The 25,292-nt window shown below is 43.6% G+C and overlaps 1 protein-coding gene across 2 annotated transcripts in view; it reads left to right on the top strand.

Moving 5' to 3' along the window:
- The first annotated feature begins 3,155 nt into the window (after positions 1 to 3,155).
- Positions 3,156 to 25,292, top strand: part of PTK2B (protein tyrosine kinase 2 beta) — a 137,131-nt gene continuing 114,994 nt past the window's right edge. The window contains exon 1 of one of the 2 annotated variants that reach the window (XM_058287809.1): positions 3,156 to 3,455. The gene's annotated coding sequence lies outside the window, so the exon portion shown is untranslated. The remainder of the gene's footprint in view (positions 3,456 to 25,292) is intronic. The other variant, XM_058287813.2, reaches the window with a different exon arrangement.

The following is a 25,292-nucleotide window of genomic DNA, read 5'->3' as shown; positions in this document are numbered from 1 at the left end:
TCTGCCATGGTTTCTCTCTCTCTCTCTCTCTCTTTGCCCCTCCCCCTTTTGCATGCCGCACTCCTCAGCAACTTGTGTTATGCCTTGGGTCTCTGCAGGCTTGGGTCCCTGTGCCTGGACATGTGTGGAGTTCTAACTTGCTGTTGTATGTTTTTCTATAGTCTGTATCCTCCATTGAAGGAACCCAGGCCACTGCCTTGGCAAAACTCCCAAGCTCTGTGCAGGACCAAGTGAGGGGGAGGGGAAGAGGACCAGATGATCTGGAATGAAAGTTTCCTATCTGATATTTTCCTCTTTCTTTGATTCAATGTCTGTGGCAACCTTCTCCAGTCTCTACCTTCCTCCAGAGTTCTGAGCAAGTGGGATTTGGCCTTATATTCACTGAATCTCTGGGGAGGTTTTTTCAAGGGATGTCTTACATCACCATATTGATGGCATTACTCAGGAAAATTTTGACAGGGGAGGACACCCAGAGAAGTGCATGAAGAATGTGTTACAGAAGGGTAGTGAATAGAGTGATGAACAGTGAGCCAGGATGGGGGGTGGGAAGGAAGGCATGGGGGAATCTTCACAGGACCCTTATCATAAGAGTTCAGGCTTAAAAAAAGAGAATATGAACACGTCAGGACAGCAGGACTAGAAAGAAAAGTATGAGTAGGAAAGTTCTTGAAATGATTTAGAAATGGAATTGCTATAGAGTAATGAGGAAGAAGGGAGAGTCAAAGGTGACATCAAGATTTTAGCACATGGTACTTGGAAGAATGTTGTTGGCAGTCATGGGGAAGACTGGAAGGGAATATCTGTTTGGGAAGCAAGATTATGCATGGTTGTGAACATGGATCTGCAGAAAGGGTGGAACATATAGATGGGAAATTCAAGGAACTAAAGAGGACATTTGCTTGAACTATTTGTTCCCTTGTAGTTTTCTCCTTCTGCTGACCCAGGCCACACCCCCACACCCCAATGAGGACCTCCTACAATGTCCGTTGCTCAGCTTGAGACACAGAAAGAAGTAGACAGAAAGGAACTTTGCTTCTCCAGTTGCATAGGTCACTATCACAACTCACAACAAGCCATCACGTTTTTAGAGAATTTCCTATAGAATTTTAGGACTCCTAAAGAAAACATTTCTGACAGGTTTTATAAGAATCAGGTAATAGGTATAAATGTGTGACCCTGTCATCTGAGTCCCTCTGGGGCTATGCTGGACAGAGAGAAGGAGACCGAAGGCAGAGTCTGCTGCACCCAATAGTTTCTCAAGGTCTCTTTCATAAATAAGATGTATGCTTCTGTGTGTCTTTTCCATAATAAACCTATGATTCTATGATTCTAGGAGTGAAGTTTTTGAGCTTCTAAAAATATTCAACAACCTCTGAAATTTTTTAATATCTGAAAACTCCTCTTTTCCTGAATTAAGACTGCGTGAGAGTGTAGTTCATGCATTTGGCCACACAGGGGCAACATACACAAGCTATCTTTTCCTTAAACGTGTCCCTGAATTTACTTGCTATTTTAGTTCACATTGCCGCCATCCATTCTAGTACAGACCTCTGACAAAAAAATTCACTCATGTATCTAAGCTCCGCAACACTCAAACTTCACCATCTCATTCCCTGTATGCAGTAACACGGAATGGCCACTTACTGCCTTGAATCCCTCTGACAGTTTAGTTTCCTTCCTGTGTGGTCAGGCTAGCCATCTCATGGTCCTGCACATCTTTGCTAATTCCAGTTTACCCTTTGGCTTGCCTTGTCTCCTCAAGCCCTGGCCAAGGGCAACTTGAGCAGAGCCTGCTATGTGCAGTTTTCCCTCACCCACCTGGCTGCCTTCTGGCTGCTGTGCAGTGGCCAGCACTACCTCCAAGACCTCAAGGGTGTGCTGGGAACATAGCGAATTGATGAATGGGGTGGAGTGCTCTGTCAGGCGGGGCTATGATCTCCTTTCAGATGGAGTGCCATGTTCTAGAGAATGGATCCCAACCTCAGAGATGCTTATTTTCAGTAGACCTGGAGTGGTGTCCAGTTATCTGCATTTTGAAAAGCTTCAGGTAGTCCGTGGATCTCTCTTTGAGAAGCATTTTAACTTTGTGGCTATGGATGTGATGGTTAATCTTTCTAAGTCTCTGTCCACTTTCCAGAAAATGGAGAGAATTAAATGATGTATATTGAGCACTTCCTTGGCACAATTGCTGGCACTTAGACCTGCTCACTAAATGCTGCTGTTTCCTATTGTTCTTTGGGGATAGTTCATCTGCTGAGTTCAGGGGTGAGGGTAAGGGGATGTCATCAGAGCCTCAGTCACATAGGGCTGAGCAGTATGCACACTGCACAACTCCAGGAGGCGCTATTCTCAGAGACTACATTATGACTAGCATCCTCTAGAATTGTGCAGTGGGGAAGCCTGGGAAGTCAGATCCCAGTCCTTCACAGGACACAGAATGAAGAAGTTGGGGCAGGGGCTCCAGGGAGGAACTTTGAGGACACAAATACACTCCAACTTTTTTTACCTTATGCTAAATCCAGTTTACCTCCACCTACTCAGGAGAAAGTCTTAAATCTTCCTAGTGAAAGGGGAAAAGACTTGCTCAATGCCTTGAGTTCCTGCCCCATACCTCACTGCCTGGAGCAAGAGGTGGGCAAGCCTCTTATTTGGGGAATAAAGTGGACTGATGCGGCGCTAACTGAGTCCCCAGGAAAAGATCGTCCAGCTTCTCTGAAGGCACTGGTGCTGTCCTCTGGTCCTGCCCTCCCATCGCTCAGGGAACTGGTCCTTGGTGTTCAGGGACTAGGTCCAATTCTGCCAAGGCCCCGTGCGAAAGTCACTGATCTCCAATGCGCCAGCCAACGGGCTCGGGCCGCTCTAGGAAAGGGAGAGACAGGACCACGGGTGCGGAGAGCTTGGGCAGCGGTAACACTCTCTTAATCTGAACCACACGGTGGGCTCAAGAAGAAAGAGCAAGGTGAGGCGCAGGGCCTCCGAAAGGCCACACGTGGGGGGGGGGGGGAGGGGAGGGACGGTAGGAATCGCGGGCCCCTGCTCACCGGGGCCACATAACATCAGAGGATCCCATTTGGGGTCCCCGCGGGGTGAGGGTTTACCCCTCGGGTTGGCAGCGGCAACTCAGAGAATTGAGGGCAGCGTATATTTCAGAGTTTATGGTAAGAGGCTGAACAGGCACACAAGCACCAACACAGACAACACACCCCACCCTTTAAGGAAGTGGTAGGAGAGCAGCAGGGGTGTGGTTAACAACTAAGAGGAGGAAAGGGGGAAAACACAAACCTGTCAGCCCTCTTACTCAACCGCGGCGGGGCAGCCTCAGACCTGCCTCCCGCCCCGGCGCCCCGGCAGCCGCGGAGCCGCCGCGCGCCCGGGACCTGCCGCAGTCCCCGACCCACCTGCTCCTGCCGGGCAGAGCCCGCGAGGCCGGCGCCGGAGTCCGCGCTTCCCGAGGAGTGAGTCCCCCTCCCGCGGTTCTGGGCTGAGCGCTGGGGCTGAGAAGTTGGAAGCTTGGGGGGAGGAGGGGGTCACGGGGAGGGGAGTGTGTGTGTGGGGGGGCGCGCTTATTCCGGGATTCCGGTTACCTGGACGGGACTGGGAGTTCCCGGAAAAGGAGCAATGGACCCGGAAAGTCGGAGCTGCGGGTGCTGTGCCTGCCAGGAGCTTGCTGGCCTTAGGCAGGGGGAGAGGGGCTCTATGTTTGGAGTTAGTTTGAGACTAAAGGGTGTTGCCCCCTTTTGTCCTCTTAGCGTATTCCGACAGGGGCCACTGGGGCCCCAGAAACTCTGCCTGCCCCCGAATGTCAGATCTGAGAGTAACAATCCCGGTCTGCAGACCCCAACTTCAGCTCCCGCCTCAGAACCTCTCCCCATGCCCTGCCCTGCCCCCTTCTCCCCTGCCCTTCAGTACCCCGACACGGGTCAGGGTCATATTCCTATACCCTGCCCCCACTCCCCAGCATCTGCTCCCTGCCCCTTGAGCGCGCATCTTCCGAAGCAAGCCTTGACTGGAAGCAGCAGAGCTCTGCAAGGGGAGACAGAAACACAACTTGTGTGCCCGTGTTGTGGGGACTGAAGTTATCACTTGTCACACTGGTCCTTTTGGAAACGACCTTCTCAGGCTGCTAAAGGGTTAAGTTCTGCGCCGCCTCCTCCTGCTGTCAGGCTGTGCGTGGGCAAAGCTTGGGGTGGGTGAACATGGAACATATGGGTGATGTTCTGAGCCCACCAAGCCTTACCACCTGCCCTAACCCTCAGCCAGATGCCCCTGGCATCTCCCCACCCCTCAGTCCTGTAGCTAAAGCCAAGGCTCATTTAAAGGGCTGGTGGGAGAAAAAGGCCAGAAGGTTGGACAAGGGGTCGCATTAGCCAGGAGGATTCAGAAGCCAGAGGGGGCAGAGCTTTCAGCGGACCTGTGGCTAGTCCAGAGCCAACTGTGGCCGACTGCACAGCTTGGTCAGTGTCAGGGACATGCAGAGATCCCTCCAGGCAAGACAGACTGTTGCTGACCTAACCTCCTGCCTTTCACAACTCCTCTGAGGGAAGAGGAAGAGAAGGAGGCCAAATGAGAAATCGACTAAAGATACCTCTTTAAAGGGAGGGTGGAAGTAGTCACACATTAGAAAGACCCAACTTTGGTCGGCCAATCTTCACTCATTCATTCAGTAAGCATTTATTCATTTCCTGTCTGGGGCCAGGCAATGGTGGTAGGTGTGGGGATACAACAGTGAGTGTGACACAGCTTTCACTCTCCAGAATTCATGGTACAGACGTAATGACAAGATGGTGAGTGGTGTGTGCTGCAGTGGAAGGTGCATAGTATGAACTAACCCAGCCAGCCCTAGGGTGTCGTGGAAGACGCAATCAGGGCTGTCCAGGAAGGCTTCCTGGCAGAAGTGGTTCTAAGTTGAGACCTGAAGGATCAATAACCGTTAACCAGGCAAGGGACAGAGGGGAAATAATAGCATTCTGGCCGCAGAGAACAGCAAGTACAAAGATCCTGCGCTGGAAGCAGCCTGATGCATTCAGGAAACTCAAAGTAGCTCAGCACATTCAGGGTCTGGAGCAGGGGTTCTTCACCTTTTTAGTTCCATGGATTCCCTTTGCCAGTCAGGTGAAAACCATGGACCTCTTACTAAGTCCACACTATGCTGTCTATTATTTAATAAATATATCACACTCACACCAACACATCTCCATGAGAATAATGCTTTTTTGAATTTTCAGTTCAATCATGGGCCCTCTGAAATCTTTCCACAGACCCCTTGGGGATCCATAGACCCCTGATTAGGAACCCCTGGTCTAGAGAGTGCAGGGGTGAGGTGAAGTCAGAGAGGTAGGTAGACACTGCTCCAGAAGGGCCGTGGAAGGCCTGCTCAGGCTGCCATGGCAACTCCTGTTGGAGCAACACTTGGGACCTAGAGCCAGACATGAGATTTCCCAGCATGCTTCTGATTCTAGGATAAGGTTGCCAGATTTGGGGAATAAAAATACAAGACAGTGAATTAAATTCAGATTTCAGATAAGCAACAAATAATGTTTTTAGTACAAGTATGTTCCATGCAAATTTGGGACATACTTACACTAAGAAATGATTCATTGTTTATCTGAAATTCATGTTTAACTGGAAGTCCTGTATTTTATCTGGCAACCCAATGCGAGGAGAAAGCTGAGGGTACTGCTATGCCAGGAAGTAAAGGTTGAGAATTGCACGGGATGCCATGAAAACAGTCTCAGGACATATTTCTCTTGTAATTGTTCCTCCTTGATTCTATTTTGGATCCCTTCAGTGATTTACCATGTAATTTAGATTCCATGGCCAGTTTAGTTATGTATATAGTTGAAGGAGTATGGCACGTCAAAAAGAAATTGGGCTTTGGAGCCAAAAGACCTGCATTCAAATCCCAGCTTGACCACTTACCCACTGTAAGGCGTCATATAAAACACTTAGCCTTTCTGAGACTCAGAATCCTCATCTCTGAAATGAAGACCAGAATACCTGTTTTTCCAGGTGGTTGGGAGTATTAATAATAATGTATGTAAGTTACCTAGTAAGTGCTAAAAAAATAAAAAGGCAGTAGATAATTTTTGTAACACCTTCACAGGGATGACCAAAAAAGCGTCTACAAAATACTTGGAGCTCATTCATTCATTTTATATTTATTGAGCACTCAGAGGTCTTGTGTGTGTGCTCAGGTTCCTGCTTCCAGTGAGTGCGTTTGGGAAGGAGAGCCTGAATCATTTTTCAGCTTTCCTCATTCCCTTCCCATATGACCTGCTTCAACGGGAGGCGATACCCGAATCTCTTCTTGGAGGATGGTGGGTGGAGGAAGACGGAATGACTCAAAGTAGAATTAACTGAAGGGAAATATGAATGGATTAAAGAGAGAATCCATGTAAACACCTAGCACGGGGCCTGCCACATGCAAATGTGCCATAAAGTTTGGCTGCTGTTGCTTATATTTTTATAATCAAAATCTTATCAGAAAAATAGAGCTTGAGGGTAGACGAAGTAAGGGAGCTTTGTGGACCGTGTTTTGACTTTTATGGAAGCACTTGTAAAGGCAAATTAATGGTTTCCTAACAGGGAAGCCAGAGGGGGTTAAGGGTTTGTTACGAGAAAGAGGAAATGGAAAGTGTGTTTCCCTTGCTGTGGGAATTGCTGAGTTAACAAATGGCCCATCTTTTGAGTGGCTAAATCTCTCCATTGGGAGCCCAATGGGAAGCATTTTATCTCCAGTCCTCTAGAGGAGCATTTCCCAAATGGTGCTCAGAGGAGTCTGTGCCGTTGATAGAAACATTCAAATGAGCTTGCCCATAAAGATAGATAATATATAATTGCCTGGTCAAGGTTATAAGATCTATAATAAGGACATGTACACCACTAAACTTAACCTAGTTTTCCTTGAACTTAACTATAGAACCCTTGCAGGGTGGGGTGGGAAGCAACTATCACCTTCTTAAGAGAAACAACAGCCCACATGTTAAGGCTGATGCAGTGGATCAAGCAAGCCTTGTTCATCCCTATAATTCTGGCTAGGATGGACGTAATTTATCCTAAGTTCAGCAATGCTCAACTTACTGAAGATCTTCAGGAAATGAGCTTTTGTGTAACCTTCCCAGCATCAACATCCTTCACAGACACAAACTTCTGGCAGTGTCACCCTAAAACTTTCTACTGTAGTTTAGTCCATTTCCCATTATTCAGAGGGCCCTGGAAAAAGTCCAGGTCTCTTAGTGTTTAGCTCTCCCTGTGATGACTGTAGCTCTATAAGTCCTGAATGCTGCTAAGACAAATAGAAATGATGGGAGGAGAGGAAAGGGCAAGGCACATGCCTTGGGCTGTACCCTCTTGTGGCAGGTCCCCCAGTCCTAGGTTTTTCCCCTGCCAGGAGTCATATGTCTCGGGTGCATTTTGCCCCCAGCCTCCCAGTAGAATGGGACTCTGAAGTGGTCACATGGGGTGGTAGGCATGGAGATGCACCACTGCCCCGTGCTTGGGGACAAAGCATGGTAATAAAGAACAACTTTTACTGGCTCAGTTATCAAGAGTTTCTCTTGGTCTCTGGGTCAGTCTCAGGATAAAGGAGTAGCAAGCAGGAGGTTAGCTAGGAGGCTGCCTGGATCCTGGTGCGATAGAGCCTCTGTTCCCTCATCTCTGAGATGGAGGCAATAATAGAGTTTCTTGTGGGGATGGAGTGACACTGTGTGGGGGGAGTAATATTCAAAATACTAATGTTTGATAGCCACTAAGGCAAGAGCGCTGATCAGACAGAACGGAAACTAGTCACTTATGTGAGCTCTAGTGCTGGATCACCTGGGGAGGGGCATGGAGATTGAGGAGGTGGGCACCCGGGCTGGAGGTAGTGGACATTTACCAACTGTAGAGACTGTTTTAACATCCCAGGTGGCCTTATGCACCAGCTTAAAATCAGCCTGATAAAAGGCACACAGAAGGCATTCAATAACTGTTAGCTCTCATTATTACATGTTCACACTTATGACTAACCAGTGCTGGTGGAGAAGCACCATTTTCTTTTTCTGAGAGAAAATGGTCCTCCTTTAGCTGAGGGGCAGAAGATGGCTTCTCCTGTGGGCCATCTCATAGATATGCCTCAGGGATTCAACAGTGTTTACTTCTACTCCCCACCCCCACCCCCACCTCCTCAAATTCACTAGTGTTTTATAAGCAGACGACCTTAATTGTTCTTTAGCCAGCAAGGAGACTTTCTACTAACATCCATCTGGCACTTGAGTTGAAATGGTCATTTAAAGCGTACAGAGAGCTGAAAAGAGGAGAAAATGAAGGCTTCACCTTTCGGAGGCTCTTAACACAGTGTGTGAAGCCGGAGCTGTGTGAGGGGGTGGCGTTGGGGGAGGGGCCATCTTTTTGAGTCACTGCTCTTTCCCAAGGTATAATTATTACTCACGATGACAGTTTGATTAAGAAGGCAGACTTAAGACTGCATATTCTGGAGGCACTTTTTACCTCGACATCATAGGCAGGTTTATAGGAGTAAGGATTTTTGTTTTCAAGAGGCCATCTGGGTAGGCTTTGGATGGCATGGAGGGATGGACAGTGCTCTGGCATCCTGGGTCTGCCCCAGCCCTTACCTTACCCCAGCACTGGAGGGAATCTCTAGAATGATAGCTGTTTTTAAAAGGCAGCCAGTCAATGTGACTAGAACTAAGATCAATAACTGCCAAGACCCACGAAATTTGAGCCTTCCCATTTTATATCTTGGCTACAGCTCACTACCATTTTCCTCCTCTCTAGTTCCTTTTATGTTTTAGAAATCTACCCAAACAGAATCTGGCAATATCACTCACCAAAGATAGGGGGCTCCAAGGAATCTACCTTGCCCAGTGTTTAGAACTTGGTCCTGACTTTAGTTCTTATCACATGGGTGAGTCTCCCTTTAAATTGGGCCAATTCTTCCAAAAATTTTGAGGGAAGCAGGACAGCAGTTGCCCTTTTTTGCTCCCTTTCCTTCTCAGGGGGTCTTCTGTGATTCTCTAAGACTTTTGTTGCTGTTGTGGTAGGGTCCTGATGTCCACAGGGGTACAGGAGGCTCCTGTCATGCCTGCTGGGAATTCTGTTGAGTTTGGGGTTTTCCTTTCCCACCTGTAAGCAAAGGGCTCTACTCTGTCCTTCCCCTTGGAGTACAACATCTTTTCTGGTTTCTAAATGAATTTACACTGTCCCACCACTTACTTTCCCCTTAACCCCAAGCACTTCTTGTTTTATCAAGGTCTCTGCTCCTTTCCCAGGGCCAGAGAGTTAGAACCCAGCAACTTCCTCTTCAGCTCAGGTTTACCAATTCTTTTCACACTCCCATTCCTGCTCAGGGCAAGTCATAAGAGATTCAGCAGTCCCAGTGTCTTCACAGATGATCTTACCAGCATCTGGTTACATTTCCTCAGTTATTAAACATAGACGTTTGGCACTGAAGTGGTAGTGTCAATTTAGGCGGTTGTGAGTGGTTTACCACAAGCTTAAGTTCCCAAGACCCCAGCTCAATGCAAGCAGCAGCCTCTAGCTCAAGGCTATTACAATTTTTCAGCCTGGGTAAGTGTAAAGAGAGTTAGGAGTCAGGAGAGCTGTGTTCTGGTTTAGACTCTTCCACTTACTGGCCATGTGGCTTTGGTTAAATCTCTTAACTCTTCCAAAGGCTCACATTCTCATTTGAAAATGAAGAAACCACCTCCTTGATAGGGTTGTTGCGATAATTGACTTATGTGAAAATGCCCAGGAATCTATTTAAAGTACTGCCAGGCATCATCCTAGTAAAGCTGAAGAATTGAGTCAAAAAGATGTGGATTTGAATCTCCACTCTGCCACTTTCTACCTTTGAGACATTGCCAAGTTCCTTAACACTTCTGGGCCTTAGTTTCCACATTTGCAACCCATTCTAGACATTTATTTAATGTTTCTCCCCTTTTCATCTCCTTTCATTCTCAGGGTATAGCTCCATCCCCCCTTCCACCAAGTTTAGGGGATGTTATCTGTCTTCAATGACTTACTGCCTGGTAGGTGGGTAATAGATAAAGATAAATAATTGAAAGACAAAATAGGAACTTTTTTTCCCTCTGCACCATAAAAGAGGCACAGATAAAGTATTATGAGGTCGGAGGAAGAAAAGATTTCTCTTGGGAACCTGGGAAAACATTTATGGAGAAGGTGCCATTTTCTAAAGCTCTGAAAGGATGAGTAGGATATGACCATGATGCTCATGTGAAAAAAGTATAAATAAAAACACCAAGGTTGGAAGGCATGGTTTAAATGACTCAAGTTGGGTGGAGCAAAGGGTGGTAAAGGTCTTTACAGAAGATAAGAAAGGAAAGTAAGATAAGGTTTGAACTAGGAGGCCGAGGAGTTTGCCCATTATTCTGAAGGCTGTAGGGAGTTATTGGACTTTAATCTGAGGACAGTAGGGAGCTGCTGAAGATGTTTACTCAGTGAAGATGCCATGATCAGATTTGGCAACAAGTGCATAAAATGGATGGGATCAGAGGGAAAAGAGGTTGAAACTGGGGAATGGTGTAGGTAGGAGACTATTCTAATAATTCAGACCCTAAAAGTCTTTGATTAAATCGTGGAATTCAGGATGATGGGGTTCAGGAGAGTAACTGCAGGTCAATTAGAGGCTTCTGATTCTCTGAGTTGAAATTGGTTCTTAGGTGAAGTTAAAAGATGTAGGGTTTGTGAGAGCATGGACTTGTTCAGGTTATATGAGTAGTTTACCTTAATTTATCCTTAATCCTCTCTTTTTTCCACATTCTTGATTCACAGATAAGCCCTTTCCCGTGGCCTCACTTCTGCTAAGTGTTCTCTAAATGCCAGCCTGTCTATAGCTCTATCTGGCAGCCTCTCTATAACAGCTTCCTAGAAAGCCAAACCGGAAATATGAGTGCAGACCTCTGCAAACCCCCAGCCCAGCCCACCCCTCTTTCTGAGATCTTATCCACCCTCGCCACTTCAGGCAGATGAGTCCCCCTCTAGCCTGACCTCCCTCCCTTGCTTCAGTCCTCCACTTTCAAAACTCTGTAGGACCTTTCCCCTCCAGGTGTTCATCATCTTAAATGCAACACATCTGCAATTAAACTCATCATGTTTTCACATCAAAGCCTCTCCTCCTATCCCTCTTCCTGTTAATTCAGTTGTCATTGTCCTAGACACTCAGGTCAGAAGCTTTGAGGCTATCTTGAACCTCTTCCTTCTCTGCTTTCCTCTCTTCATCTTGTCCATCACTCATCTTACAGATTCTGTCTTAATGCCTCTCATTTCTTCCTTCCTTTTTCCATGGTTCCTACTCTAGCCCAAGCTTTATCCTTTAAATATGCATTCTCTCTTCTTCCCTGAAGCTCTTTAGTCCTTGAAGGCAAATCCAAACCCCTTACTTTACTATTCCATGCCCTTCATAATCTTAACTTAATTTCCCCATACTTTCCAAACCAAGTCCTTCACCCCAGCTGGCCTGGTCTGTTCACTGGTCCCCATAAAACTTTTGCTCAAGTCCTGTGTCTTGCCTGGAACACAAGCTCCCTCCCCTTCCCCAAATCCTACTCTCCTCCTTCAAGGCTCTGTCTAGGTCCCACGGTTCTGAAACTTTTGCTCCCCACTCTAGCCTCTGGGCTTCTTTGCAAACTCTGATCTCCTCCAACAACTTGTCATCTCAACCTAAAGCTAAATTCCTCCAGGGCAGGAGGCGCTACTTATTTTGTTCTCCTTCCTGATGCTTTCAAGTTCTAAGGATAAGAGAGCCCGTTTTCTGAGCAGGGGAAGTATGATCTCTATACACTCATGCTTGCCTCACCAGAGCCAGAACTTGTCTTCCTCATTCCCTGCACTTGGTGTCACAACAGCCAGTTGCAACAGAGCCAGGATCAAATTCTAAATCTCTTAAATTCTTGCCCCAGGGTTCAAGGGTGTGCTCCTTGCTTCTCTAAGTGCAGAGGTTTCCTATAGCCTAGTGAGAGGGAGTCAATGATGTAGAGCAAGAGCTCAGTAATCCCTTTACTAAACCACTCCTGTGTCTCTAATCCATCGGCATCCTTCCTTTTATTTTTACCTCATCTTCTTGCTATTGGGCTCATCTGGGCCAGGCTGAATGAGAGCGGACAAACAGGGTGTAGGAAAAAGCTTAGGGAATCTTGTTAGAGAGTGAAATCCCTTTGGGAATATAGAAGGGGGATTTACAAGGCAGATATTGAGAAATTTTAGTAAACTGGACTTGGACCTAACAGTGCACAGCCATAGCACTTTCCCTAGTAACTGGACTCCGAACTTTCTGGCTTCTGTATTCCCAGGATTTGAAAACATTTGATCTACATTAGCTCCTCTATCTCCAAAGGGTGACCCTCAGTTTCCACCCCCTGTGGCCTCTGATTCCTTTCTTTCTCCCTTTTCCTGACTCTGTGTAGGGAAACTCTTCCTGTATCCATTTCCTCAACATTCAGCCCCCAGCCTTCATACATTTCTTGGGAAAGGAGTGAAGGACAGTAAGAGCACTGCCTGGCACTGGGAGGCCCCAGGATCTGGTTCGCCTCCATCACCATCCTACCAGGTGATCTTGGGTGAGTCACTTGAGTAAATCACTTCAAGCCTCAGTTTTTTCAGACCTTTTCACAAATGGAAACCTTTCTTCAAAATGGATGGTAGACAAAAGCCCAGTTGGTGAAATAGGTACAAGTAGAACTCGTTACAGTGGGGAGGGCAGGTGCTTGGTGGGCCTTCTACTCCCTTCCGCAGTGGCCCCTGGGGTCTGCCATGGGTCTCCTTACTCCCAGATCATCTTTGGTCCTTTCCAGGACTCCAGTTCTTGAAGAGCTCATTGTTTATAGGGGAGGGGCTGGCAGGGAAGGCCGGAGAATGGGCCCACATTCAGATGGATTTGGTAAAGAATTATTTCAAAGTAGGGAATCCAACTTTGGGTGGGGCATTGGCTGTGTATGTCTTGGGGGAAGTTGTATATATGAAATCCCTGAAAGAAGATGCATAATTTTCACTTCTGAGCAAACGTCCGTGTTTATCGGAAGAAAAGGCACAGCTTTCATCAGATTCACAAAGGAACCTATGATCGCAAAATGTTAAAAAAGACTGTACAAGATTTTACAATCCATTATAAGAACTTTCTTATATAAATGACCTCAAGTTTGAGCTCCTCTTTAATTCAGACTAACTAGACTATAAGCTCTCTTGAGGGTAGAGACACATACACTGAGAATCAGTATTATATCCTCTGGATATGGCCTGATGCCTAACACGAAGTTGCACTCAATTCGCACTATGAGTGACCTCCAGAGTATAAAACATCCCCCATTCTCCAAATAAGGAGGGTTGTATAAAAAAAAAAAAAATTGGCTAATTTCAGTATATAAATTGTTATGGTAATATTTATTGAAACATGTTTTAAATCACGTACTATATAAAATAATCTATTAACTTACAACTATTGCTTTTTCCCAATTCTCCCTACTTATGAAACATCTTCACTCACATCTTTTTTCAAATATTTATTTATTTATTTTAGAGCAGTTGTAATTTATAGCAAAATCATACAGCAAGTACAGAGTACCATAAACTGCCCTTCTCTTACTATATCTGACCACAGTTTCCTTGTTATCACTAGAACCACTCTTGGAAACAGTTCTCAGTTTTTTGGCATATGCGTTTTCCCTACAGTCTTGTTTATTAAAGCAGGAAGTGTTTATTTTTTAATAACAGCTTTATTGAGATATAATTCACATACTGCAAAATTCACCCTTTTCTGGTGTACAGTTTGATGATTTTTATTATATGCACCAAGTTTTGCACCATTACCACTAGTTCCAGAATATTTTCATCACCCCTCAAAAAGCCCATTAGCAATCAGTCTCTATTCCCACTTCTTCCCAGCCCCCAGCAACTGTTGTGGACATTTCATGAATAGGTTTTTGTGTGAACATATGTTTTCACTTCTCTTGGTTGTATACTTAGGAGTGTAATTGTTGTCAAATGGTAACTATATATCTTAAACCTTTTGAGGATCTGCTAGACTGTTTCCAACAATGGCTGCACAATTTTACATTCCCACCAACAAAGAACATGCGTTCCTATTTCTCCACATCCTCTTCAATATTTGCTATTTTCTGCTTTTTATTAATAGCCTTTCTAGTGGGTGTGAGACAGTATCTCATTGTGGTTTTGATTTGCATTTTTCTAGTGGCTAGTGATGTTGAACATCTTTTCATGTACTTATTGGCCATTTGTATGGCTTCACTGGAGAAATATCTATTCAAATCCTTTAGACAGTATTTATTTTTACTATCCTTAATGTAATCACTTAGTATATTGCTTTTAAAAAATGATTTGCCTTTAAAGATTTGTTTACAACATTCAACACTTAGAATTGTGGGATAAGTTACTGAATCTATTATAGCTCTGTGCTTCCTTTTTAAAAAACTAATTCTATCAGGTGTATCTTCATATATATACAAAACTAGCATTGACTGAAGGGTCTCAGGCTAATATTTTTACATATATATATATATATATATATATATATATATATTTAGGAGGTACTGGGAATTGAACCCAAGACCTTGTACATGCAAAACAGACATTCAACCACTGAGCTACACCCACTCCCCAAACAATATATATTTATTCAAAATAAGATAATTGAGAGAGCAACCCATAGTATAATTTAGGGATGGGGAGAAACTTATATTTAAGCATACATGATAATAATGGATGGATGGATGGATAGATGGATGGATGGATGGATGGATGGGTGGATTGATGGTTGGACAAATAACTATAGGAAGGAATGAGTAAACAAAAGTATGAATGCAAACCTGGGAGCCAATCAACCAAGCAACCACACTTATCTATTTGTCTTTATTCAGGGTTTTCTAATTCCCACTCAGAAAACTGATATTGGTCTTAAATTTACATTACATAGAGCCATATATCAAATTGTTTTAAAAATAGTATTACAGTTATGAATTGGAAAGAAGACATTTCATATTCTATTGTTTAAAATATCTTTATCGCCTTTCTTTAAAATGGGAGGACCTGAGGCTGGCCAATTTCCTATAGATGGTTGAGAAACTCAAAGAGATCAAAGAACATGACTGCAGGTAGTACCATAAAAAAGGATTTTCTTGGGTTTTGCCCTGTTCAGGCTCCCAGTTCACCAACATCCATGTGGCCAGCATGAGGACTTGGGATTGCCAGTTCAATGTGGGCCTTTTCTTCTCCATTCTCTGATCCATCGCAAATAACCACTAGTGATTCACCACCAACTTCCACAGAGATAACCCCTCCCCACTCTTCCCTTTTGTTCCTCTCTTAAAGAAATGTGTGTGATCTGGGGGACGGTACTCTGGAGTTTGGGGTGAGTGAAAGGAAAGGAAAGAGGAAGAATATTAGGCAAAGTATAAGACAGGATACTGTGGCCAGATACATGAAGTGACAGACATGGGCAAAACTTGAGGGATGACTTTTAAAGTCTCAAACCCTAATGAGAGATATTACCCTTTTAAAATATTTTCATCATAACAGCTTTATTGAAATATTGAATTATTGAAATATAATTACATTTAATATACCCATTTAAAGTGTACAACTTCAGTGGATTTAGTATATTCACAAAGGTGTGCAACTGTCACCACAATCAATTTTAGAACATTTCCATCACTCCAAAATGAACAAAATGCCTTTTTTTCTTTTTCTTTGAAGTACTGGGGCCAGGGATTGAACCCGGGACCTTGTAAGTGGGAAGCCAGCATGCAACCATTGAGTCACATCGGCTCCTGAGTTGGTTTTTTCCTTTGATTGCTTGTTGTTTGTCTTTGTTTTCAAGAGGCACTGGGAACCAAAACCAGGTCTTCCTATGTTGGAAACAGGTGCTTAACTGCTTGAGCGGCATCTGCTCCCCAAAATCCTTATTTTTTTTAGTGGTAAACAAAGACACATATTTGTTAGTACCATGTTATCAAAACTGCATAAACAATACTAGAAGAGAATATGTCAAAATGTTAATAGTACTTCAGGGGTGGGACTCTGATGACTTTTTTTTTTTACCTTATTTGCATTTTTCATAGTTTCAAAGATTTCTATAAGCAGTATGTATTAATTTGCTAATGAGAGAAAATATATTTTAATTTTAAAAATTGCATAGCATCTCATAAATGCATTTCGCTGCAAAGAACATAAAACTTCAATAAGGTCAGCTTAAACAAATACCCCACAAGTAATGACTTATTTTATTTATTGGAGAAGTTGTAAGCATACATAAAAGCCATAAACCATACGGAAAGTACAGAGTTCCCATATACCCCCCTCACATGCACACTTTTCCTTATTAACACTTTGCATTAAATGTGGTACTTGTTGCAATCAATGAAAAATATTATAATTGTTCTATTAACTCTAGTTCATAGTTTACATTAGGATACATTATACTGTACAATTAAATGATTCGTAAAATTTTTATTCTTGTAACATAATTCAACCTAAAATTTCCCCTTTAACCACTTCAAATATACAATTCAATGGTAATTACATTGACAGTGTTGCGCCATCCTTACCACCATCCATTACCAAAACTTTTCATCATCCCAAACAGAAACTCTGCACCAACCAATTAAGCATTAACTCCTCATTCCCTACCCCCACCCCAGCCCCTGGTAACCTGTATTCTATATTCTGAATATGAGTTTGCATATTCTAATTATTTCATATAAATAAGATCATACAATATTTGTCTTTTTGTGCCTGTCTTATTTCACTCAACATGATATCTTTGAGGTTCATTACATTGTAGAATATATCAGAACTTCATTCCCTTTTAGGGCTGAATACATTTCCATTGTATGTATATACTGCATCTTATTCATCCGTTCATTTGTTGATGGACGCTTGGGTTGCTTCCATCTTTGGGCAATTTTGAACAATGCCGCTGTGAATATTGATGTGAAAATATCTGTTTGAGTCCCTGCTTTCAGTACTTTTGGGTTCAGTTCTTTTTGAATCCTGTTTCTCCACATCCTCTTCATCACTTGTTATCTTTTTGTTTGTTTGTTTGTTTGCTTTAATAATAGTCATCTGGTGGGTGTGAAATCGTATCTCACTGTGGCTTTGATTTGTGTTTCCCTACTGGCTAATGATGTTGAGCATCTTTTCATGTGCTCATTGGCCATTTGTAAAATGTATTCTTTGGAGAAATGTCTACTCTTGCCCATTAAAAAAAAATAGATTTGTTTCTTTTTATTGTTGAGTTGTAGGATTTTTAAATATACTTTATATATTAAACCCTTCTCAGATATGTGGTTTCCAAATATTTCCTCCTATTCTATAGGTTGTTTATTCATGATAAAGTACTTTGACGAATAAAAGTTTATAATTTTTATGAAGTCCCATTTATCTTTTTTTTTTCCTTTTGTTGCTCATGCTTTTGGCATAAAGTCTAAGAAACCATTGCCTGGTTCAAGGGCCTGATGATGCTTCCCTATGTGTATTTTTTCTAGAAATTTTATAGATTTGCTTTTCATACTTAGGTCTTTGATCTATTTTTTTTGTTTTTGTTTTTGCTTTTTGAGATACCAGGGACTGGGGATTTAACCTGAGACTTTTTATATGTGAAACCAGTGCTCAACCTTGAGCTCCGTTGGCTCCCCTGAGTTGGTTTTATTTATTTGTTTTTTAAAATTTATTTGTATTTATTTTTTATTTTTTGAGGTTTTTTCCCATTATTTTGCTTGTTGTTTTGTTTTTTTTGTTTTTAAGAGGCACCAGGAACCAAACCTGGGACCTCCCATGTGGGAAGCAAGTGCTCAACTGCTTGAGCCACTTGGATCCATTTTGAGTTCATTTTTTTATAAGGTGGGAGATAGGGGTCCTTTTCATGTTTTTGCATGTGGATATCCAGTTCTCCCAGCAAAATTTATTGAAGAGACTATTCTGTCCCAGTTGAGTGGACTTGGTAGCCTTGTCAAGTATCAAGCTGCCATAGATGGGAGCGTCTATTTCTGAACTCTCAATTCAATTCCATTGGTCGATATATCTATTTTTATGCCAGTACCATGCTATTTTGATTGCTCTAGCTATGTAATATGCTTTTTTTTTTTTTTAAGATTTATTTATTTCTCCTCCCCCACTCTGTGTCCATTTGCTGTGTGTTCTTCTGTGTCTGCTTGTGTTCTCATTAGGTGGCTCCGGGAACTGATCCTGGTACCTTCCAGAGTGAGAGAGAGATGATCATTCTCATGTACCTTCTCAGCTCCCTGATCTACTGTGTCTCTTATTGTCTGTCCCCTGTGTTTCTTTTTTTTATTGAATCATCTTGCTGTGACAACTCTCTGCCTGGGCCAGCATTCCTGTGCAGGACAGCACTCATGCACGGGGCAGTACTCAGCACAGGCCAGCACTCTGTGCAGACCATTAGTCTGCGTGGGCCAGCTTGCCATATGGGCCAGCTTGCCTTCATCAGGAGGCCCTGGGCATAGAACCCTGGACCTTCTATATGGTAGATGGGAGCCCAAGTGTTTGAGCCACATCCATTTTCCTGTAATATGCTTAAAATCATTCTTCTTTTTCAAGATGTTTTTGGCTATTCAGGGCCCCTTATCCTTCCAAATTAATTTCATAATTGACTTTTCCATTTCTGCAAAGTAAGCTGTTGGAATTTTTATTGAAATTGTGTTGACTCTGTAAATTGCTTTGCATAGAACTGACATTTTAATGATTTTTAATCTTCCAAGCCATGAACATGGATTGTTCTTCCATTTATTTAGGTCCTTCTTTGATTTCTTTTAGCAATGTTTTGTAGTTTCCTCTGTACACATCCTTTACATCCTTGGTTAAATTTATTCCTAGATATTTGATTCTTTTACTGGCTATTATAAGTGGATTTTTCCCCTTGATTTCCTCCTCAGATTGCTCATTATTAGTGTATAAAAACACTGCTGATTTTTGCACATTGATCTTGAACCCTGCCACTTTGCTGAATTTGTTCATTAGCTTTAATAGCTTTGTTGTTGATTTTTCAGGACTTTCCATTTAAAAGATCATGTCATCTGCAAATAGTGAAAGTTTTACTTGTTCCTTTCTAATTTTGATGCCTTTTATTTCCTTTTCTTGCCTAACTGCTCTAGCTAGAACTTCTAGCCCAATGATGATTAACAGAAGTGACAGTAGGCATCCTTGTCTTGTTCCAGATATTAGAAGGAAAGCGTTTAGTCTTTCACTGTTGAGTAAGATGTTAGCTGTGGGCTTTTCATCTATGCCCTTTATTAGGAAAAGGAGGTTTCCTTTTATTTCTATCTTTTGAAGTACTTTTATCAAGAAAGGATGCTGGATTTTGTTATATGCCTTTTCTGTGTAAATCAAGGTAATCATGTGGGTTTTCCCCCCTTTTTTTTTTTGTTAATATGTTATATTTCAATAATTGATTTTTCTTGGGCGTGTTGAAACACACTTGCATATCTCGGAAAAAAACGCACTTGATCATGGTACAGTTTTAGGTCTTAAGGGGACTTTAGACGTTTTGATCAGGAAACAAGGGACAGTGAAGGGCAATGTTCTCGTGGCCAGGACTCCTTCTTTTACTGAGGAAAGTCAGTGGGTTTGGCGTAAGTGTTCAAATCTGTGTATAAAAGAGAAGAATCCTGTTTCCTTCCATAGAGTTCTTAGTCCATTCATAGATGCGATCCTAGTGTTCTAGTGTTCTCCATTGACATTGAGAGCCCTTCTTCTGTGCCCTGAAAGGGCTGAATTAAAAACCACCCACTAGGTTTCAAATAGCTGCAAGGAAAGAAAATCCATATTCTTCCTAGAAGAAGGTTTTGTTTTTTGTTTTTTGTTTTTTGAGGTACAAGGGATTGAACCCAGGACCTTATAGATGAAAAGCCAGTGCTCAACCACTGGGCCTCATCAGCTTCCCTGAATAGGTTTTGTTGTTTTTGTTTTTTCAGGTGGCCCTGGGAACCAAACCTGGGACCTCCCATATGGGAGGTGGGTGCTCAACCGCTTGAGCCTCAATCTGCTCCCTTTTTTCATTTTTTGAGGATGTGGAACAGTGACTTTTATGTGATGAATCTGAGGCTGAACTCCATATTTATTCAGTTTTTACCCTGCTCCAGGCACCGTGCTAGGCACTGGTGGTAGGGAAGTGAATAAGAGACTGTGCTCATGAACCTTATAATTAGTTGGGGAAAGAAATGAAAGCAGTTGCAATGCAATGAGAGGTGCTGTAAAAAGCGGTCCAAACGACCAGCTAGCTTACCAGAGGTAGGCTAAAAAGGCTTTGCAAATGAAGTACCACTGAGAAGTATCCTGAAGAAGGTATAGGTATGTACCAAGCAGAGCATACTGAGGTGCTCTTCCAGGTAGAGAGTACAGTATTTTTAACGATAAGAGGGCACCAAAGAGTATGGCCTGTTTGGGAAACTGTGAACAGTTTAGTGTAACTGAATCAAGTAGGATCATGATAGGAATAATGCTGGAAGACATCACAGTGTCTTAGCTTTGAACATTATTCTCTAGAAATAGGAAGTTATGGGAATTTTTAAGCAGGGAAGAGAGTCAGATGTTTTTTGCTTTTTGTTTTTTTTGAGAAGAGGACTCTGGCCCCAGGCCTGAGGAGCTCTTGTGCCAAGCACAGAGAAGAGTTTGGCTGGGACACTCACAGAAGGGTATTTCTGGGGCATGGCCAAAGGCCGCCAACAGGGCTATGCCAATGTGCAGCAAGTGGGGGGAGCAAACCCTCCTGGGCATGGTCCTGGAGTTCCTGCTGCCAGCAGCAGCGTCGCAGCTGCCCACACTGCAGGCTGCCCAGAGAGGGTGCTGGTGAGGGTGGCCATGAGGAAAAGCCCACTTCCTGCTTCTGCTTCCCCTGTATGTGTACGTGTGGTGGGGTATTGGGGCAGAGAGACTAGAGAGGGCCTCGGTTGGATGAGCAAGAACCAAGCTGTCTTCTGCGAGGGGTGCAGAGGCTAAGATGGTGCTCATTCTACAAAATCAGGAAATCCATGAAGAGGACACCTACCTGGAAAGCAAGTGGGGAGGGGGGTGCTTAGGCATCTGTTTCTGCCCCACCAGTTGAAATAGGGTATTCATTCCACAGGAGTCCTGAGGCATATGTGATATTGAGAATTAAAAGACTCTGGTGGAGGAAAAGGGATCGGGTAGAGAACAGAAGCTTCTAGCTCTCCTTCCCTGAGTGCCCCTCCTCCCAGAGTGCTTGGCTGTACCATCCAGTTATGCCTGGCACACGTTTTCTTGAGATAAAATTATTTTTTCACAAGTACGTGCCTTGCTAAATAAAATTGTGGAAGACGGGGACCTTATCTTATGCTCTCTTGTTGCCCAGTCAGAATCCAGCAAATGCCAGGGTACAAAGTAAACATTTGTTCAGATCTCCCCACCTTTCAAATTTGGTTACTTTGGGGTGTGTGCTAGGACCACCTAGGGAGCTTTGTAAACCCTCCTTTGCTCGAGTCCCTCCTGAGATTTTGACTTTCTCTGAAGTCAGCCCTGAGCAGCCAATTCTTCTTATCTGGGGTTCTGGTCTTCGTCTTAAATGGTTTTGATGCGCACCCTGGTTGAAGAGACGACCGCGCTCCATGGGGTCTGTGATCCAGCCCTACCTTTCACCTGCCCGCAGCCTCCTGAGGACGCGAGGGGTCTCCTGGTTTCTTACTTTGCTCTTGGTGTTCCCTGAATCAGAGCGGCCTCTCCAAGGCATCCTCCCAGACCTTAACCCAAATGCTACCTCGTCCATGCCATCTACCCCATTCTGAATCTGTCTTCTGTCCTTTCTGTTCCCACGGTCCTCTTTCTACCTCTGATCAGCACTTTGCTTTTGCCTTATTTTATTGTTATTATATGTGTTATTAATATTTTTTCCAATTGGATTATAAATTCCTTAAAGACAGGTCTTTTCCTCTGTACCTACTTCCCTGCCCTGAAATGAGTTAAATAGAGTAGGTATTCAAATCAGTGTCTGAGATGAAGTGAGGATCCAAAAAACAAGCCCAAATGAACCAAGACCAGTTCACTTTGATCCTCATTGACCCTTAGTTCTGGAAATGTATCTACCAAGGCCTAGGTGATGGAAAAGAAGGGTCGTTTGCTAAATACCACCCATTGAAAGATATGGCTGGGTTCCAGAGCTGTCAACTGGCTTATCAGCCTTGAAAATAATTTGATCACTAATCTGTATCACTCCAAGAACTACCACCCCCAGAACTGTATTAAGAACTTTTCCCTCGGGCAAACAAATTGCTGTCTTGGCATCCAAGACAGTGTCAGAAATTTCATTTTATGATTGATCTTTTTTTTTTCTCCTTCCTGTACCATAAATCAGATCTCTCAGTTTACATATGGGAAAGCCCTCAACGCTCAAATAACTTCTAAACATGAGTTCCATTCCCCCAAGATAGCTTTTTAAATTCTTGCTCTTATATAAACAAACAAAGCCACCAGTGTCCCCCAGCCTGATGGTATCCCCTCACCTGAAGACCCTGCACAAATCATAGAAGTCTTAGAATGTCCCAGGTACATCTTTGGGAATTACAGCCCATATTAGTTCCCTAGGGCCATAACAAATCAATACAAATGAGGGACTTAGAATAACAAAAAATGCTTTCGCTCATGCTTCTGGAGCCTAGAAGTCTGAAGTTAAGGTGTCAGAGGCCCATACTCTGAAGTCTCTGGGGAAGGTCCTTCCCTGCCTATCCCTAACTTCTGGTGGTTGCTGAGAATCCCTGGTGCTCCTTGGCTTGTAGGTGCCTCACTCCAATCTCCACCTCTGCCTTCACATGGCCTTCTCCCCTGTGACTCTGTGTCCAGATTTCCCTCTTCTGATAAGCATACCAGTCATATTGGCTTGAGGGTGCACCTAATCCAGCATGACCTCATCTTAACTTGGTTACAAAATCTGCAAAGACCCTTTTGCCAAATAATGGCACATTCCGAAGTTCCGGGTGGTTGTGAATTTCGGGGGGATGTTGTTCAGCCAAGTACACTGCCCTTTGCTGTTCATTTACACCTTCACCCCTGATGAGACGGCCAGCTCACACAACAGGTCATAGCTCATCTTCTCATGGAGCTGCTCTTGGAAGCCACCCCCACCTCTCCAACTTTTACCTTATTTATTAACTGCTACCGTGCCCCCTGCCTTCTGAACTTTCTCTCTTTTTTGTTTTTCCTCTGAGTGCTGTGCTTAAGAGAAAACCCAAGGTTGGAGAAGGGACCCCTAGATTCTGATTGACCCTCTCTTTCATTATTCAGGAAAATGGCAAGCTCATCCTCTCTGTGTGTGCCATCACTGTGCCCTCCCCCACATCCTCACGCCCTAATAACCCCCTCCCTAGAACAAGCATGGACCTGATATTATTTGGTTTTTTCAAAAGGAAGCAATTGAGTCTCTTGCACATGAAAGATTCTTGACAATCTGTCGGTGGTAGTGTTCCTAATAGCATGTGACCTCAAGCACATTCTTAGCCGCACTAATCCTCAGCTTTCCTATATACAAAATGGCGATAATTATAGTGCTTCTCTTAAAGGGGTCTGGCAAAGATTAAAAAGAGATTATATATATCAGCCCTTAGCATTGGTGCATTGCATGTAATAAGTATCCAACACATTTCCTTGTTATTTTTTATTAATGGCATGCATTTTTAGAATACAGAAACACGTGTAACAGAAATGTTCCTTTGACTCCCGCACATTGCCTTTCTGAAACCCCAGTCCTACAGCCTCTGGCAGCCTCTGGTCCTGCCCCATGATGTCCCGCCAGTTCTAGACTGACTTCTCTGTGTTTTTTTCCACCTCTTTGCTGTCAGATCTCGTTCCGCCACTCACCCTAAAATGCAGAACTCAGCCCTTTCACCAACTACCAGAGGAAGTCCAGCCACACAGAGCATTCATTATATGGGCTTTTCTGAAAAATTGGAAGGAGGGAGAGGAGTGTTACCGCTTCATTTACAAGTCTGGTTGCTCAAGATGATGGTACACATTAAGGGGAAGATCTCAGGAAAGACTGTAGACCCTGGTGTCTATTCTCATAGAACTCTTGCTTTCTGTTCACCATGCTGCTGTAAGTAGTGAGTAAAGTGATGTAGATGACTCTTTTAGCATTGAAAAGGATCGGGAACGCCCCCAGTAAACAAAGAGTTATTGGGGGGGAATGTGGGACAGACTGCTGGAAGACTCCAAACTCCTTCTCATGCATTTTCCTTAAGCATCTGTGGAAAATGTCTCATCCGGACAATTCGTTCCACTGTTGAATAAACTTTGCTAGAAGGCTCTTCCTTTCACTGAGTTGAACTCTCTCTCTGAAACTCACACCCACTGGTGCTAGAACTGCCTCCTGCAACAGTCCAGAATGACTATTTTTCAATATGACAGCCCTCAAATATAAGGGACCACCCTATCACTTATTCTCTGATCTGGGCTTAAAATAAAGAGGTGCTTCCCCTCTTCCTTGCATGAGATGCCTTTTCAAATAAATGCCCTGCCTTTCTGATTCTCCACTTCTGGATAAATGAGTTTTTCTTCATCTAACAACATCATGGCCAGAAGCAGACATAACACCGCCTAAGAAGCAAGACCTCTTGGTGAACGCACAACTGTGTGATTATACCACATACCACTGATTGTACACTTTGGGAGAATTTTATGCTTTATTAATATGTATCAATAAAATTGATTCCTTTTAAAAAAAAACAACAAGATCTCTTAGCCGGTGGTTCCCACCTCTTTGTCACTGTTGGTCTGTCGTTCTCCTCTCCAAATGGACCTTTTGTTTGAAAATATTTCGCTAATAAAACTCAATACATTAAACCATGTACCAATCCCCTTTAAGTCTTAATACCTCAGTCTGCCTTCCAAAGCCCTGGAACTCCTCTGAGTTTATCTCTGCTCTGCTCTCCCAGCCTTGCTTCTTTCTTATCCTTCTCTCCACCTTCCCTTCACTCCTGTTAACCCGAGTTTACCCATTCTTCTCAGAGCACACCCTTTATGTTCATCTCTCATGCTTCTGTTCCTGCTGCCTGTTCCCCACCTTCCCTACTTTTCTTCCAAGAAGCTCCTCTGGCCAAGTGGCTGTAACCACACCACAGTGGTGGGGACATCCCTTTCTTCTGAAGCAGCCCATTCTGCTTGCTTTAGTACATTACACCATAGCAACATGGACCAAAAAGCCTCAGGTTTGACAAACCAAAGGTGCTTGTCCTTTCAATTCAGGACATCGCCAGATAAAATGATAACTGAGTACCTTACTCCACTTTCTAACTCTGCCTCAG

This window comes from Dasypus novemcinctus, chromosome 25 (assembly GCF_030445035.2).
Source record: "Dasypus novemcinctus isolate mDasNov1 chromosome 25, mDasNov1.1.hap2, whole genome shotgun sequence".
Classification (NCBI taxonomy): Eukaryota; Metazoa; Chordata; class Mammalia; order Cingulata; family Dasypodidae; genus Dasypus; species Dasypus novemcinctus.
Note: the sequence above shows the minus strand (reverse complement) of the source record. Positions and strands in the feature narration are given on the sequence as shown.